Here is a 12,685-nt window from a genome sequence, read left to right as displayed (position 1 = left end):
TGTGTTGTTTGTGTGGTGTGTTGTGTGTTTGGTTTGTTGTGGTTTGTGTTTTGTGGTTGTGTGTGTGTGGTGTGTTTTGTGTTGTGTGTTTTTGTGTTGTGTGTGTGTGCATGTTGTGCATGTGTGTGCAGTGTGTTGTGTGTGTGTGTGTGCGTTTTGTGTGTGTTTTGGGGTTTGTGTAATAAATTGAATAAAAAAAAACCAAACCATTTGCACACTTTTTATGTCAAAGTCCCAAAAAAACAAATAAATCAAACAGTATGACATTCTGAAATTATAAATATGGGGCAATAATTTTTTTCCCCTTCTTCATCCAATTACATATATATAACATATGTATGCATGTGTGTAGTATATTATATTATATACATATAGTTAAAAATGTATATGTTATATGTATAATATATATATTAAAATTTAATAATATATATATATGTATATACATATATGTATATGTATATATATATGTATACACATATATATACATATATATACATATATATATATATATATATATATATATATATACACATACATATACATATATATATATACATATACATATATATATAATATATATGTAAAAAAATATATATACATAAATTTATATACATATATATATATATATATATATATATATATATATATATATATATATATATATATATATATACACACATATATATATATCATCTTTACTTTTTATAAAAAAATTTTTTCTCACACTCGAATAAGAATTAAGTCATCTTCACTATAACTACATGGCTAAATAAACCCAAATGTACTCATCACGGCTGCATCATGCTCACACCACACCCCAAGAGCCACAATCCCATTACAAACAAAGCTTAAAATGTACAAGCTCTTTATTTATTCATTTCTTTGACTGAGGTCATATTCATTTAAGTATAACAAATACTGTACACAAGAAGCTGTTCTTACAGCACAAAGACAGTCTGAAAAACATTTACCCATTAAAACAAATTATATTTAGCACCTATCTATCACTTTCTCTCTCCCTTTGTATATCCTCCAACTATGATATGGCAACGTGACAGAAGAAAAACCCAAACACACAAACAAAAACCCATGGGCTCACACACTAAACTCACTCATGCAGACTAGCCAAACATTCTTCTTTGTCAATTTTACATGTCCCAAAATTAATCAAAAAACCACACACACACACTTTAATAAGCTAAACAACACCCTGTTTATTCCTTTTCACTTACTACCTATACTTGAGTTCAAGACTATCACTACTAACACTAAACTTTTAAATTTCAGTGAATTTGATTTCGCAATTTCTCTTCTAGACATTATTTTTCAGATCTGAAAAAACCCCAACCCTTTTGGGTATTTACCTAAAATGTTCTGAGTGTGAAAATATTATCAATAAGGGTTTTTGCCCTAAACATAAATGTATTTCATTATAACACCTTTATTCACTAAAACAGTGGACAACGATTATAAGTTTAATATTATGTGAAACTCTTTTATATTCTTATTATGCTCTAATATATTCCTTCTTCTATTCTATTGAAAAACTACCTAATGTATGATTCATAAATTCTGTATACATTTTCAGTAAATTCCCTTTAAAAAATAAAATACAGTCGAGAAGAAACTGGCTTCTACCTTTTTATTCCTATCGTATAACTAATCTCATACGACTAAAAGTCTTTATCCAATGATAAATTGACTAGCTGCTACTTTTTACTCCTACAACAGTTTCTAATGTCACTCACTGTATAAAGCCTTCTCTCCCTCTGTCTATAATATGGTTGCCCTAGCATACCATCATCTCACAAATTCATTGTCACAGTCTGAGCAATGGCACTTGAGAAGTCGGTCCTTTCGTTGTGTAGGACTTAGTTCAACCCCTGAAAGAGTGGGATCAACACTTAATGGCCCCAAACTAAAGTATTACATAAAAATATGAAATAATATTAAAGATAATAATCAAAGATAATAAAATAATTTGTTCAATTCACTTGCCTTGTTGATATATCCCCCTCATTAATCTTTGGATAGTTACCATTGGTATCATTATTGTTATCATTCTTCCCTTTTACTTTTTCTATACATTTGTTCCCAGAAATACTGGACCTAAAAAGAAAAACATAGAAAAATACACACTCATAAATCTACATAAAAAAATAATTCTACATTATCAACTTTGCTATATAACTCTACAAAATGAAATGACATCTCGTTAAAAAGAAAAAACATTAAAAAAGCGATAAAAGTTTTTCTTTAAATTGGTCATATGCAAAAACATGCACTGTCCTTGACTGTCACAAAAATCCCCAGATTACCCTGGAGATGCCTGCAAGTTGCCAACTAAAACCATTATCTTCATTTTCTGAAGAGAACAGTGCCTTTGATTTAAGTAAAACTGTGAACTATGCTCTTATAAAAATAATGCTCTTTTCTTTTTAATCCCTATTAGCTTCACAAAATAAACTAATTCAATCAGAAGGGATTATCAATATATGTAACAGTTAGAAGGAAACTCAACCTCTTGTCAAACAACTTCCACAAGAGGATATCAAATTACGGAAAGATGAAGAATATACAAATGTGTTTATCTGATTCATCATTAATCTTTTTCATGAGACTTTAATCTTAAATATATTAACAAAAAATACTATTACAACTTTAAAGGGTACTTCTAACATCAAAATGTAATTCTGCTTTGCAACCAGAAAAGACCAATTCAACTCTGATACAAACTGCAATTTTAAAAGGGTATTAATGGGAGAGCAATACACATTCTTAAAAGGTATCTACCAAACAACACATCAAGGGAGAAGCAACAAAATCGGGGCTGATCGAGAGCCCAAAAAAGTCAGCGGTTACCTGTCAGTGGTTCTGATGCCGCTGGTTGTGTTACCACCAAGCCCTCCATCTCGGGTGGGGGATCCGACCCGACGCCAACATCAATTGAAGCTGCAGACGGGAGAATAAGACAAAGGCAATTTAGAGGCAGGACGATTCAGAGAAGCACTTAACAAGTAATACTTTCAACCATTGCCCTCAACAGACATAAGACTTCAACTGAATAAAAGGAGCAAATTTCGATCCATAAGAAGTTAAATATATTGTTATCATGTCCTAAAGAATATCTTTTTAAGTTACTTGAGAAGCTAACTTTATCTGAAGTTTAACCCTAAAACAATGAATTACAAGGATGTGTGTGTGTGTGTGTGTGTGTGTGTGTGTGTGTGTGTGTGTGTGTGTGTGTGTGTGTGTGTGTGTGTGTGTACATACATATATATATATATATATATATATATATATATATATATAATATATATATATATATATATAATATATAATATATATAAATACATAAAAATATACATATATATAAATAAACATATATAAATATACATATATCTAAATTCATATATAATGGAATAAGGAAATACTGCATTGATAAACATGCATAAAATATGACCTAGAGGTTGGCAGGGTTCAACTCTTGGTCAGGAAGTATGCTATACAAAAGTTTATATACAAATATTATATATATTATAATATATTATATATATATATATATATATATATATTATATATTTATATAAAAAAAAAAAAAATATATATATAATGTATGTATTATATATATATATATATATAATATATATATATAGATATATATATATATATATATATATATATATATATATATATATATATTCAATCTATATTCATATATATATATATTTATATATATACATATATCATATTTATATTCACATATATATAGATACATATATATATCATCTCTATATTCATATATATATTATATATATATATAGATATATATATATTTGGATATGTTTTAGATTTTTTTTATATATATGATATATGGGTGTATTGATGTGTATGTATATATTTTATATATTTATTTATAGATATATATATTATTTTTATAATCTATTTATATACTTATATATATATACATATACATATATTATATATATTTATATTTATATTTAATATATTTATATGTTATTTAGAATAGTTTATATAGTCATTTACTTGTTGACTCTCTATCTCTCACTTATTTTTTTTATTTATATATTAGTATATATTTGTTTTCTTTTTGATTATATATAGATATATTATAGTTGATTTTTATTATTTATAAGATATCTTTTTTATTATGTGTGTGTGAGATTTATGGATGTATGTTTAGTTGCTATATGGCTATGTATCTCTCTTTCTCTATCTCTCTCCTCTTATCGCTTCTACTCGATCTCACGCCGTCTCTATCTCACGGCTCTCTCTCTATAGATTTATTTATTATCTTTATATTTATTATACTAGATATTGATAGGTATATTTTTAGTTTTGTTTTTGATTTTTTGTTTTGTCTATATAAGTTATTTATCACTATTTCTTATTTATTTATATGATATTTGTGTTTTTGATATATATATACTATTTGTATATATTATAGTGCGGATATTCTATGTAACACTCTTACTACCACACACAATAATTACATAAATAAATAAATACATAAAATTTATATATAAACTATATTTATGTATATATTTATATATATAGTAATTATATTATTGTTAGATAGATAGATAGTTACATTTATATGAAAGAAAACATAGACTTTTATACAGCAGTCTACTATGGTCTTCATCTTGCTATGGTTTATGACAGTTTATTATTGCTCCACTGAATATAATCTCTGGCTTGTGCCAGGGCCCCTGAGAAGTTTACTAAACATATGCTATTTTCAGTACACAGCATTTACCTTTATCCATGTGTCATCAACATAAATATTGAATCTATTTGAAAAGTCAACACTACAGAATTGCGAAAATACTAGATTTGAAATAATTAATTATTGTGTTTTTTTTTGTCTTGTGGCAGACCAATACATACATTAGTACACTTGCATTCTTAACAAAATATTTCTATTTTTTTTTCTACTTTGGGTGTTCTTTTCATTTTTATTTCTTAGATGAGAAAAGTTTGTTCTATTTCCTTGCAAAAACAAAATTCAGACTACATGAAAATCTTCGTACACAGTCATATCATATGAAAATAAAGTAATGATATGACCAATACCCTTTTTTAAGTTTAAGTAAATGGCCTTCTTTATTCGTCTTCTCATTTTTTATGGGAGTTCAGTAGTGTTAAGGCAGTAACAAAAAGGCGGCTGCAACCAGAAAAGTGCCCTCTTTATGTCAATTATATTGTCTGGGTAGTCTGTGTTCTGTATTTGGGCGTGTTCGAGTTATGTTGTTTTGATATATTTTCAGTCTTTTTCTCATTTCATATGATTTCACTACACCTCTCATCCAAATATATCATTTTTATATATTATTTTTACTCTTTCTATTTATATATATATATATATAGATATATATAATATATATATATTTTGATATTGTGAATATATTATGTATATATAATATAGTATTAGAAGAGCTATAGAGTAATATATATATAATTTAATATACATATAATTTTTATATATAATGTATATTTATATATATATATATATATATATATTTTTCTTTTATCATTTATATATATATTATATATAATATTATTTATATATATAGATTATATTTTATTTATATTTATATATTTATATTTTATTTATTTATGTATAAATGTGTATGTATATAATATTAATTTATATCATATATAATCATATTTGCATTACATATATGTATGATTGTGTGTGGTGTGTGTGTATATATATAATATTTATATATATATACTAATATATATTATATATATATAAATAGTATTATTTTATATATATATAAATATATATATATATATATATATATATATTATATTATATTTATATATATAATTTATTATATTTACTTTATATATCATTTATATACTATATTTATATATTTATTTTTACATGGTTATAAAATATATGGGTATAAATATGGTATGTATTATATATTATGTTATTACATAATCTTATATCTATTATACATATATATCATATATATAGTATATATTATATATTCTGTACTATTTAGATATATTATATATATATTTTTATTTCATTTATATTGATACATAGTTATTTTATAGACCACAATTAAATATAAATACAAATATATTAAATAAATATATATATATATATATTTTTTTTTATTTATATTATATATATATATATATTATATATATATATATACACACTATGAGAAGATGGTAGAATGCAATAAAGCATTTATATATACATTAACATATATATATTAAATATATTATTATATATATTATATATATATAGTATTATAAATATATATATATGTATAAATATATATTATATATATATTTAATTATATATATATAATTTATATATATATTTATATATATACTTTGTATATATTATTATAATTATATATTTATATATGATATATATCATGTTTGTGGTGTTGTGGTGTGGGTGTGTGTGTGTGTGTGTGTGTGTGTTGTGTGTGTGTGTGGGTGTGTGTGTGTGTGTGTGTGTGCTGTGTGTGTGTGTGAGTGTGTGATGGTTTATGTATGCGTATACTGTTATCAATATAAAATAAATTAAATTAAAATATAATATATATATATATATTTATATATATATATATATATACGTCTACATTTTTTTATATATATATGTATACATATACATATATATTTACTTCATTTACCTATATATTATATATATTATATATTATATTATTGTATTATATATTATATATATATGTGTGTGTGTGTCGTTGTGTGTGTGTGTGTGTGTGTGTGCGGTGTGTGATGGTGTGTGTCGTTGTGTGTGTAGTGTGTGTGTGTGTGTGTGTGCATTGTGTGTGTGTGTGTGAATGTGTGTGTGTGTGTGTGTGTGTGTGTGTGTTGTGTGTGTGTGTGTGTGTGTGTGGTGAGTGTGTGTGTGTGCGTGCGTGTGTGGGTGTGTGTGTGTTTTTGTATGTATAAATATAAAATATAATTAAATATAAATTAATATATTTGTAAAATATTATATATATATATTATTTTATATATATAGATATGTATAAATTATTGTTTATATATATACATATATATATATATAATTTATAGATTTATATTATTACTCTATATTATATATTTTTATATATATAAATAAATCATTTTTTTTATACATCATTTATGTTTTACATTCTTAATTTTATTTGTATAATGTTACTTACATATGATACTATTTTTTTATTTATATATATATCATTTATATAGATAATATATAATATATTTATTATATATATATAAAATATATATTGATTCGGAATATTATATATATATATATATATATATATATTACTATATATATTTTTTATATATAATAAAAATGATTTTACAGGCGTGGGGTTGGGTAATAGGGAGAGAGTGAATTTAAATAATTGAAATATTCTAGCATAAAATTTACCATTTTAGGTTCTCTTTATTTTCCTGTTATATTGTTGGTTATATCAATTGCACATTTAAGACAGCAGCACTTTTTGAAAAAGCTAGGAAAAAAAAGGGGGAGATATTGAAAATGTTTTCTAAATACCATGTCACATTTTTTCCTCTTTTTGTACGATTTGCCATAGGGCCCTGTAGACCCCAAGTAACTTTTTCGACTGAGATTTTTTCTACGTAAATATTTTTATTATCAAAACATACTACACATTAGGGGTTCATCTTCACAAGTTTTGTAGTTATACCTTGATTCTCTAAATATCACTAATGGACCATACTGCAGAAATTTAAAGTAATTTGAACAGATGACTAAAAATTATGACCCACCCCTCGCTAATTTCAGAAAACCACTAGCACATAAATGATTTTGCTTGTACATTGTATAAACCCTATGACGACGGAGCGCCCACCGGGTGACACAGCTAAATTCTCCCGTTTGCCGGGGCATCATGCCAGTGTGACATTTCCAATGCAATATTTGCATACGGCCCAGCTGGAGGGGTTTTCCTTATCGACGTGCCCAGAGTTAGGGAAAGAGTAAAGTGTTCATGAGCTTCCTACAGGATGATGGGGGGTGGGGGCTACTATTATTTTGGATGTAACTTGTCATTATGTTTCCTAGTACTCTCCAAGTGCATGAATATCCTCTGCCCTCTCCAATTATCTCTTAGGGAGCATGCCGGGCAGTGCAAATTATGACTCACTGTCTCTAAGGTTATTTTCAACTAATGACATTCATAACTCGTTAGGGCTGGATGGTGGTATCGTCCCATCAATTTAACGAAAAATCCTTATTTGGCACATCTGCAGAGTTTACAACATCCGACTGGCTGTAGCAATACAGATGACATAGTCGCACATTGTCCTAGCCGCGTTGCCTTGTGAGGTAGTCTTACTTAACTCAGATCGAGATACCGAGTCAAGATGGAAGAATTCTGCCAAAAAATCTCCTAAGTGGAGGAAGATGCAAATCAAAATGTTAACTACAGTAGGGGAGGAGTAAGAAAAATGATAAACAAAAATAAGAAGTAGTATTTTCTTATTTTAAATTTTTTTCCCTTATTTTAAATAAATAAGGTTTAACTTAAAACCATTATCATATTTCCTTATTTATTTGGTTTTAAATTTCTACTTAAGGGACAAGTTAAAAAATAAGGATCATTTTCCTTAAAAAATGACTCAAATTCATTCTTACAAAACTACTCTCTTATTCCCAACACTCCTTATAGCGTAGTTTTTGCTGGACGGAATTGTATCCTTCAGATAATTTTCTACATAACGGTACATCTTATGTAGTTTCAGATTTTTTACATTTTACTTATTTTATTGAACAGATTATGTTTTCAATATATACAAATTACTTTTCTCAAGAAAGAAATGAAATCCTGCTTATAAGCTCTACTTTTTTTCTATGGTCTAATCACAGTGATCAAAATAACTGTTTCAGTGAATGCTTTCTCTTATTACTACAAACTGAATATCTAAATATCAAAAAGCCTCACCTTTTTACTTGTATGTTGCTATTTGTTCAAAATCTTTTAGAGCTCAATCGTTTGCACCCAAATAAGTGATTGCCCGCTCCTCTTTATAGGTTAGCTTATTTTCTTAACCTTATTAAAATTATGTCTATCATTTATCTAAATTTATTCAAAAGTGAGGAAAAAAATCATTGAATCGTATGTTTTTCAAAATAAATAAAATTTGATAACTTAAAATAACAAACTTGACATATCTAAAAGATATCCTTATCCCCAAAAAACACTTGCTACCATTGTAAGACAAAATAAAAAAAAATTGAAAATCATATTGAAATAAAATTTACAAGATGGATTATATAATGAAATTAAACTGATAATGTTTAAACAAAAACCATGTACTCTTTATGACAGTCACATACCCCAATCTATCACTGCCATTCACTTAATACATACCCCTGTGTGTGTGTGGGGAGGGGGGGGGGGGTTGCATGGTCAAGCATACTCATCTCAGATGGGTTGATCTATCTGTGTAGTTTTTAATAATAGTTATGTTTCTTTCTTTCCTTCTTTTCTTAACCCTATGACGACGGTGCGTCACACCCATGTGACACAGCTAAATTCCCGATGCCAGGGTGTCATGCCAGTGTGACGTTTCCAATGCAATATTGCAATGGCCCGGCGTAGGGATTTTCGCAAGAAAGGGTTAATATGAGCAAAGCAACAATTAACAATCAAAGGCCAATCTCAGAACACATTCTGAGGTCAACTTATTTCAAAGAACTCAGGTGAATCAAAACAGTAAAGAATTTAAAACAGTACGATAAAAGTACATAGTTTTCCAAACTATTAGTATCGAATGGTCCAGTTCAAACAACTCGTACTATACATTAACCTGTCAAAGATGAGGAGCCTTGATCACCACATTCCCCAAACAATGGGCTTCCTATGATCGTCTGGCAATTAGTACAGTTGGGTACTACTAGGGTGATTTCCCTAAGTCTTTCTTCGCAAAAATGAGAAAAAATAAGACTCAAACACCTCATGCATATTCAGTCTGATAACGTTAACGTATCTAAGAAATTACGATTCTTGTCTTTGAAAGTCATGTTGTCATATTTTCGAAATCCGAAATTCTACTCCACTCAGATCGGAACAAGAGGTAACCATGAATATGTTAGATTCTTAATCCTCGTGTTTCCTTCCTTTACATATTTGTATTTACATGAGAAGTCCCTACAAAGAAGCACCTTTAGTTTAGAATATTTATAGACTGATCATGTGCGCAAAACGTCTAGACGTGAACATACATGATCTGGTCAAAGGGAAATTATAAATACATATTAGTCACGGGAACTTAACACTTCAGAACTGTAGCGCGGACAAAATGTATCATAACTTGAAAATTAGTCTGTGTATCGTTCAAATGAATATTTGCAATTGCATGATCCCTAAATCAAACTGAATTTTCAATAATATACAACATACTCAAACAAAAAAATTTTAAACTGTCACATCTATTACTAAATAAAAATTTCATATCAAGCAGAAGTTATGATAAGAAAAAAAATTGGTTTGAAACTCAATTTTCACAGAATTCAGAATTCTCAAAAGGGTTATTCATTGGACACAATGGCTCTCATAAAATAATAATGAAAGTGATGGTGATGGCGATGATGATGGTGATGGTGATGGTGATGGTGATGATGATGATGATGATGATGATGATGATGATGATGATGATGATGATGATGATGATGATGATGATGATGATGATGATGATGATGATGATGATGATGATTTCATTTTTATTAAAAACATCACTAAAATTCGTTATATCTAATAACACAGGATCCTCAGAATGTTGAAAGAGACAAGCTCATTTTTAAAAGTAATTTTCAAGTTCTATGTATAGTCCTTCACTATGGAAGAAATAGAGAAAAATCAAGAAAATGATGTGTCGGCTGCGTTAAAAGGTCCCATGCTGACTGATAGAAATAAATCTGCCAGGCCTATGCGAATATTCTCACACTTTATTATATTACCTCGCCCTGGCACTTAACATTCATTAATTGGTCAAATTAAGAAATGGTCTACAAAACTGCACGTGGTTGACGTTCCCTACAGAATTGCTACACCAATGTAAGTATCGGCCGCCCGTGTCAAGGATAAAGAGGGGGGGAAATCTAGAGAGACAGAAAAAAAAAATCGTCGGGAAAAACCCGTGTTGGTATGCCTACTCACACTATAACTCTTCTCTCTCTCTGCAATTATCAACTTACCGTAGATCAGCGTCACACCACACACTAGTAACAACAGGTTCCCGAGCTGGTCCATTTTCTCGCGCGAGAACCTTTAACGTCTCCCCGAAGAAGAAGAAAAAAATTAATACAAACTACATTTCCTTTCGCCTTTTCTGCAAATCTTGTACTTTGTTATTTGGTACTATAAACACTCCGATTGCAATGTTGGTATGGTGTTGCAGTGCGATCGCAAGAGGGTCGGGAGGTAATGGAGGATCGGAGATTGGGTGACTAGAGAGGATTGAGTAGTCCTTGAGGAGGTTGGATTCCTTTAGCCACAGGTAATTTTGGCATCTATAACACAGACAGGCAGAGGCCGCATAACACCCGACTAGACAGTAACCTTCCGCTTGCCAACGTCTATTTTATCTCCCTATTCGAAGGAACTTAAATACTCGATATATTCATACAGAATACGACTTTTTAATCATATTAAAGATGTACGATCATCTTTATTCGATCGGAATTAGTTGTTTTGCAAGTCCTTGGTTGTGTGTGGTATGAATGGGAGACCCTTATATAATTGGACGCAATATTCAGTCATGAAAACAAACTTGGGTGTTTCTATCTAAGTTGCTAATTTATCGAACATATTTTCATAGCGCAGGCACCTCTAGAGCACAATAAAGCAATAGTTTGTTTCTTGCATTGCTTGCGAGGGCGGAGGAATACAACACTTCTTGAGCGGCCATTCGACTTATCGCTTGCTTTTCGCTTGCTTTTCGCTTGCCTTGCTTGCTCAGGAAAATCTCCTCTTATCACTGACAACATAGACATGAAACTCGCCATGCATTGAGATTTCTTATTTCATATTTCAGGGAGGGTGTGAGTGTGTATTACTAACTGACATTCTGAAATATGTAAAAATAATAAATGTTATAGCCGCCTTGGTTTATACATTAATGTCTGTTGATTGAGGAACGTAAACTATAGCAATGTACTAATTAGTATGTTATAGATTAGGATGAAATTGCATTATCCAAGAGCTGAATTCACGATAATCCACATAAGCGATCCGTATGTCTACAGCACTTAATCGTGTTACTAAATTAATATCATCGTTTGATCTGGGTTATTTTTTTCTTGTAAATCGATAAAACGCAATTACAAATTAAAAATCACGAAAAAGCGAACCTTCAGTATCTTTTATTCCATGAAAATATTGATAACAAGCATGAACAACCAACTAAAATACCAATCAATTATATACTAGTGTCTAACAACAAAAAAACATGTTGAGAAAAAATCTATTAAAAATCTCCATGCAGGGGCGTTGATTGTCTCTTATCCCTGGTTTTTCTCGTCGTCATGCAATATCAAGCCTATCATGCCTGTCTGAAGCAGCTGAACTGTTGATTTTGTTGCTGAGAAATTGTTACATTGAGAAAGTGCGATGCAAAACATCCGCATCCTTAAAGGATGCACGGGGGAATTGTG

General features: G+C 28.9%; 1 long non-coding RNA gene across 1 annotated transcript in view; it reads right to left on the bottom strand.

The window, feature by feature from the left end:
• The window catches only part of LOC147466552 (uncharacterized), a 26,090-nt gene extending 14,670 nt beyond the window's left edge, over positions 1–11,420 (bottom strand). Inside the window, exons 1-3 of the long non-coding RNA XR_015190829.1 lie at positions 11,228–11,420; positions 2,863–2,952; positions 1,810–1,883 (exon numbers count right to left, since the gene is read on the bottom strand). This is a non-coding gene — a long non-coding RNA (uncharacterized LOC147466552). The remainder of the gene's footprint in view (positions 1–1,809; positions 1,884–2,862; positions 2,953–11,227) is intronic.
• Positions 11,421–12,685: the final 1,265 nt, after the last annotated feature.

Source organism: Penaeus japonicus, unplaced genomic scaffold (genome assembly GCF_977035675.1).
Source record: "Penaeus japonicus unplaced genomic scaffold, GWHDUDI00000001_assembly GWHDUDI00000043, whole genome shotgun sequence".
Lineage (NCBI taxonomy): Eukaryota > Metazoa > Arthropoda > Malacostraca > Decapoda > Penaeidae > Penaeus > Penaeus japonicus.
This window is presented reverse-complemented; position numbering and strand designations above follow the sequence as displayed.